This window comes from Eptesicus fuscus, chromosome 7, assembly GCF_027574615.1.
Source record: "Eptesicus fuscus isolate TK198812 chromosome 7, DD_ASM_mEF_20220401, whole genome shotgun sequence".
Taxonomy (NCBI): Eukaryota; Metazoa; Chordata; class Mammalia; order Chiroptera; family Vespertilionidae; genus Eptesicus; species Eptesicus fuscus.
Window position 1 is genome coordinate 8,471,353 of NC_072479.1, and position 7,158 is coordinate 8,478,510.

Genomic DNA, 7,158 nt, shown 5'->3' on the forward strand with positions numbered 1-7,158 from the left:
CTTGGTTGCCCCCAACTGCCCCCTAGCAGGCCTGGTCACCCCTCACTGCCCCCCAGCTGGCCTGGTTGCCCCAAGTAGCCTGCTGTTCAGTTGTTTGGTCATCCCTCACTAACCCTCCTGCCAGCCTGGTTGCCCCATGCAGACTGCTGTTTGGTCGTTACTGTGAGGGCATCCTTGCCAATTTGCATGTTACCCTTTTATTAGTATAGATAATTCTTGCTTTTCAAGCATTGAAATGAATTTACATTTGTTTTAGGATTTGCATGGAATTTCTGTTAGCTGTCAGAGTTGTGTGCGATTTCTTGACTTTTACTCTGTTCCTAGCACTGTGCTAAGTGCTCCTTGTACATTTTCTCATTGGCACCTAACAACAATGTAGAAGGTACTATTTCTTATTTTACAGAAAAGGGAATTGAGTTAAGAGATATTAAAGGACTCTCCCAGCATTCTTTAGCAACTAAAAGACAGCCAGGACTAGAATCCATCTGATTCCAGAAGTTCCTGCTCTTGACTGCTCTGTTAGAACACCTTTATGGCCGATTCTAAATTGGGTCTTAAAATCACAGGCAATTAAACAACGCAGAGGGAAATGGGAAATGGATGTAGTTATATAGTAGTTGCAGACTTCTGGGCATTCTCTAATTACACTAAAGTCAACTCAGTCAACTCTGCATTTTCCAGTTACTGGAAGGAGATTGGAGTAAAGATGAGTAAGAATCTGTAGTTACATGTTCCAGCTTTCTCCTTCTGTAAATTCTGCTGATCAGCTGTAAAACTAAGTTTCTGTCTTCCACCTGTATCCGCCAAGCATTCTGGTTGTGCTTTTGTGTGCAGAAATGCCCATGGAGAGAACTACACAGGGATTGAGATGCAGAGCCAGAATAAGGATCTCCTATATAACAAAATCCCAAAATACAGAGCTGCAGAGCCAAAAAGGATTGCAGAAATTGGTGCACCTATGAAACTTTTCCAAGGACTAGATTCTCAGTGGTTCTCAAAATAGCATCACCTGGGAAGTTGTTAGAAATGCAGACTGTTGGGCCCCAGCCCAGACCTCTGGGTCAGAGACTCTGGGGTTGGGGTCCTGCAATCTGTGCTTTATGAAGCCTGCTAACATTTGAGAACCACTGAACTAGAGCAGAATTTTCCATAGGGGCCCTGGCTGGGTACCGCAGTTGGTTAGAGTGTTGTCCCAATACGCCAAGGTTGGGGGTTCCATCCCCAGTCAGCACACATACAAGAAGCAACCAATGAAAGTACTTTGTTGTGCCAATGAGTGGAACAACAAATCGATCTCTCTCTCTCTCTCTCTCTCTCTTTCCCCCTCTCCCTCACTGCCTGCCTCCCTTCTTCCTTCCCTTCCTTCCTTCCTCTCTGTCTCTAAAATCAATAAATAAAGTATTTTTTAAATTTTGATAGGATCCTGAGGCTATTCTCCTTTTTGGAAGTACATCACAGCTCTATTTCAAATTCAATTAAAAATATTTACTTTCATATTTTATACATGAAATTTCTTCTAGCATTTATAGTATTTAAAAGCACAAGAATCCTAGCCTAAAAATCTAATTACATTTTTCTACTCTCCTTCTTAGCAATTAACATTGGATAAAAATATCTTTTCTTAAAGAGTTTGTCAGTCCGAAGTATTCTCTGCGTTAAATTGTAAGGTATTAGATGACAGAAACTACCTTGTTTCACCTAAGTTGGAATCAATATTCAACAACTATATTAACAAAATACTTATACAGCAAAATGAATAGCCAAAGGAAATATCTAGAATAGTTTTAGTGATATGACATACCTATTTGTGCATTACTGATATGGATATGTTTTCTAATTTATTGACAAAATATAGTGAAAAGTTGCTATAGCCAGTAGGAGAATAGAGAGCACTTTTCTGACTCCTGAATATCTTTCATTAATTCAATTTCTGAAACATTCCTTTCCCTACTAATATTTTGATTTTATTCTTGGTCTGGGGAAGTGAGGAACTTGTTCAGGTCAGCATTTGCCAAATGGCATTCCTGTAAGATGTCAATCTGTTTCTCAAAGCAAAGGTTTTGGGGTAAATACATCTGGGAAATGCTGTGTTAAAAAATTAACTCAAGAGATTCACTTCATGACTTCTTTGAATTTTTAGTAGGTAATATGAACTGTGACTCCCTAGGGGGTTATATCTTACATAGCATTTGCCTTATTTCTGTAATAAAGTATTTTGGGGGAAAAAACAAGAAAGAATTGTTTCTGAGGGCCTTCTGCACTGACATGGAAATATGGCTATATAGAACTCTTCTTTGTAATGGCAATTTACTAGTATGCAAAGAAATTTTCCCTGTCAATGTGTTTGAAGATTACCTTAGTTTGTAAATATGCTATGAACTGATGTTTGATGAAAAGATAGCCCCTGGATATGGGAAATGTATGTCTATTCAGGAAGTTTTTCTGTATTTTAGTTGTAATTCCAGTTTGGTCCTGGGAGCATGTCCATGCAGCATCCACTTACTCCACCGCCATTTTTAATCTTCCTGAAATGTATGTCTAGGTGCATCTCTGCTTTAAGTAATTATTTTCATGTTTTATAAAAATGTTGCTTCTGGCCCAGCTGGGGTGGCTCAGTGGTTGATCATTGATTTATGAACCAGGAGGTCACAGTTTGATTCCCGGTCAAGGCAGATGCCTGGTTGTGGGCTTGATCCCCAGTGTGGGGCGTGCAGGAGAATTCTCATCATTTGATGTTTCTATCTCTCTCTCCCTCTTCCTTCCTCTCTGAAATCAATAAAAGTATATTTTAAAAAATATACAACGTTGCTTCTGGACTATAATGTGTTCTAAGCAATTTAATAAATATGTATAATATGAACATGACAAATGGTATTCAAATTAAAATCTTTGTTTAAAATTTTGTTTTTATTTTGATAAAGAAGGCCAATTGATATTTTGACTTTATTGGTGGTAAAGTTATTTAAATTATTAATTTTTTCTGAATGAATATTTATTGAGTATGATGTTAAATAATTTTTGATCAATACTTAAGGCATTAAAAAGTATTAGTTTTCTATTGCTGCAAAATTTATCACAAACAGAGGCTTCAAACATCACCCACATATCAGCTCACAGTTCTGCAGGTTCAAAGTCCAGCTAGGCATAGCCAGATCTCTGCTCAAGGTGCCATGAAGCTGAAATCCAGGTGTTGGCCAAACTTAGCTCCTGTCTGGAGACTGGGGAAAATACACTTTCAAGCATTCATTTTATCGGCAGACTTCAGTTCCTTGCAACCATGTATCTGAGGTCCCCATTCCTTGCATATTGTCAGGAAGCTGTTGCTCTCTGGTCCCAAAGGCTGCTTTCAGATCTTTTCCATCTTCAAGCCAGCAAGAGCATGTCCAGTCTGTCATGTGCTTTGAATCTCTGACTTCCTCTTCTGCCTCTAGCCAGAGAAAACCCTACTTTTAATGATTCATTGTGATTAGGTCAGGCTCACCTGGGTAATCTCCCTTTCTTGAAGTCAGCTGTGCCACCTAACAATCACGGGAGTGATATCACATTCACAGAGTCTACCATATTCAGAGGGGGCAGAGGTGCTACAAGGATGAGTGTCATGTAGTGTTATCTTAGAATTCTGCCTACTGCAAAGTATAAGATGCATCCCAGTTCTCTAAAGTTAAAAAATTAGTTAGGAGATAGACAATATAAATGTATGTCTAGGTGCATCTCTGCTTTAAGTGATTTTAAATTTTAAAATGAAAAACACAGAAAGTGTTTCAGTAGTTTATAGAGTGACATCAGTGGGATCAACTGGTTAGAAAAGTTACATGGAGTATTTTTAAAGATTATACTAGGCCCCTGAGGGATAATAATAGCAATGGCTAACATTTATTGAGTTATAAGTCCTGGTTACTGATCTGTTTACATTTATTATCTCATTTGATCTTTACACCTACTACAATTATTCCAATTTTGCAATTGAGGAAACAGAAGTTTAGAGAGGTGAAAACTGGCAAGTGGCAAAACCAGAAGCAATGCCAAGCCAATGGGTTCCTTGTTACCAATCATGTAACAAACCTTTGTAAGGTCATTGCCCTGAGCCAGGTATTTTGCTAGGTGCCGTTAATACAAAAGTAAGATCCAATTCCTGCCTCCAGGAAGTAATGATAAAAGAGAGGGTCCAGGAAACAAATCAAGGCCCTGGGTTTTGTAGAGTTTAATAACAGTACAATGGCCTCACAAAATAAAACGATCAATTTTGCTTCATTGGGTAACTAAGGGCTTCTCGGAGGAGGTGACACTTGTGCTAGATCTGTAAAATGAGTAATTCTCCAAGAGAATGTGGAGGGTTGGGATGGACAAGAAGAAATTCCAGATATAGGCAAAGGCAAGGAAGAATGAAGCCATGCTACCTAGGTAGGAAAAGGCTGGTATACCATGGCTAACGGGGATAAATAAGAGATGAGGCTGCAAAAGAAGCCAGGGATCCAATCAACAGTGGATCTGTACAACATAATGGCCCATTTGGATTTATCCCGTAGGTAGGGGATCCACTGAGCTGTTTTAAGCAGGAGAATAACATGGACAGAGTTGTACCCAAAAAGGTCATTTTAGCATTCGCATGGAGGGTGTATTTAAGAAGAACAGGAGTAGTGCAAGGAGGCCAGTTAGAAGACTACCATTACAATCTAGATGAGCAATATCGAGGGCCTGTGGTGAGAGGCAAAGCAGACGAGTGTGAGGGACCCATAGAGAGAGAGAGAGAGATGAGATCTGGTGACTGGTTAGGTGAAAGGCATGAACAAAAAAGATGATTTAGGATCACTCCCAGGTCTGTTTTGGCTTGTTTGAATGATGGCACCATTGACTGGCATAAGGAGGGAAAAGTAAATTCAGTATTGCCTAAATTCAGTTTGAGTCTTCTGTATTACATCCAAGTGTTGACATCTGAACCCACGTGCAGATATCTGTTGTAGAGTTATGATGGGCATGTGCCCAGCTTATCAGAGCATTTTGTGTGGGGTGACTTTCTAAAGCAGATGATTCTAGGGAGATAGGAGGAAAACAGGAGGGACAGTGGAAGAGATTTTCTAGAGCAAAGGAAAAATGACTAGAGAGCCCCAAAGGATGGGGTAGGTAGGGAGATAATAGAATAGAGATGAAAAGAGTGTTGCCATGTGGTTTTACAGTGGTGACCTCAGCACAAAGTGATGCAGGGACTGTGCCCAAGAGGTGAGCACACTGTCCACTGTGAGGTCACTTCTGTGTGGTCCTGAAGCTCTTCCTTGGGTTTAGGAATTTGATTTATTTTGTTTGTTAATTATTATTGTTGGAGTGGACGTGGCTTCATTTCTCAGCAGTGGCCCCTCCTTAGCCAAGCTCAGCAAGACTGAGTCACCCATGTAGACAATGCATTGACTTGCAGGGGAAACTACAATAGCAGCCGGCCTGGCTGACCAGGGCTCATTCGTGGGAACTGAGCTGCTAGGAGGCTGCTCTGGGATCATGTCCTAGTGAAAGTGTTGATGGCTGACTACAATGTTCACTGGTGTCAGAGCCAAACTATCAGTTCCCCTATCAACAGACATGGCTAGATATTCTGGTTAACTTAACAGATGGTTGTTGTCCACTGCTTCTTATTCCTGAGGTTTCTTTAGCCAGCCCTTCTAGTCATACTTTTTCTCTAAACCAGCTTCCTCGTTTGCTTCTACTTGCCAAATTACAATCACTTTTTTTCCTTTAAATTTTTTAATGGCCAGGAAAAGGTATAGAATAACTGCCAAGTCACATAAATTAACTTTTCTGTTAATGTTTGTGATCCCTGAAAGAACTCTATATCAGTCTATACAAACCACATGTGAGTTTTCATGCATCATTGTCTTCGCATGTGACTGAGAGTGGGCCATGGACCCTTCTTTACATGGTCCAGAAGAAAAGGCGGCTGCCATGTTCGGAGGCTTCAGATCTCCTTCTGCCTCAGAGTTGGGCTCTGGTCTGGATCTTGAGTGATAGGGGTTAACTGGTAATGGTCCATCTGTTTTCACTTTGGTGACCTTGGTCAGCTCTCCCAGGTCAGGTCACACCCGGCCCAGCTGGTTCAGCACACACACTTTTTAAATCCTCACCCGAGGATAGTTTTTCCCCATTGAATTTTAGAGCGAGTGGAAGGGAGAGGGAGAGACAGAGAGAGAGAGAAACGTCGATGTGATGAGAGATACATCAATTGGTTGCCTCCCGCATGTGTCCTACCAGAGCCCGGGGAACGGACCTGCAACCAAGGTATGTATATGCCCTTGACTGGAATTGAACGCGGGACCCTTCAGTTCACTTGACAATGCTCTATCCACGGAACCAAACCAGCCAGGGCTAGCACACACTCTTAAAACTGCCTGCCCTTTACAACAGCAACAAAATAGCTGCAGGACGAAATAAGCCCAGCAGGTCCAGCATTCTGTAAGACTTTCACGGTGACATTTGATCTGCCTGAAGGACCCAGAAGCACTTGTTGACAAGCTTGCCTTCCTCTGAACACTCCTGGGGTCTTTCTGTTCCCAGCGGCACAGCATGAACTCCTTGTTGGGCCTGTTGCACTGAGCTCCGTAGTGATGGGTGCAGCTTTAAGCTCAGCAGGACTGACCTTCACCTCCTGCACTTTCAGATCCTCCAGAGTGGGCAGCTCTGCTGCCTCCGGCATGGTGGTGGTGGCCCCAACCAGGACGAGGCACCTGCAGCCACATCACCCCCATCTCTTACAATCACTTTTTATTATTATTTTTTAAGTTACAAATATACCTTTATTCACCAATCGTTTTTGTGTTGTTGTTGTTTTTGTTGTTTGTTTGTTTGTTTTTGGTTAATCCTCACCTGAGGTATTTTTTCATTGATTTGAGAGTGGAAGAGAGAGGGAAAGATAGAGAAACATCGATGTGAAAGAAACACAATTGGTTGCCTCCTGCATGCGCCCTGACCAGGGCCCAGGCTGGGGAGGAGCCTGAATCAAGGTACATGCCTTTGACCCGGGACCCTTTGGTCCACAGGCCAATGCTCTACCCACTGAGTCAAACTGGCTAGGGCCTACAATCACTTTTTAAATCCTATTTCCCTGATATTGCTCCCAGGTTTTGGTTGGAGCTTTGGGTCGCCCCCAGCTCCTATGGAGAGGCCCTTTCTTCA

General features: G+C 41.7%; 1 pseudogene; it reads right to left on the reverse strand.

The window, feature by feature from the left end:
* Positions 1-5,901: 5,901 nt before the first annotated feature.
* LOC103302393 (NADH dehydrogenase [ubiquinone] 1 alpha subcomplex subunit 8-like) lies at positions 5,902-6,703 on the reverse strand (annotated as a pseudogene).
* Between the last annotated feature and the right edge of the window lie 455 nt (positions 6,704-7,158).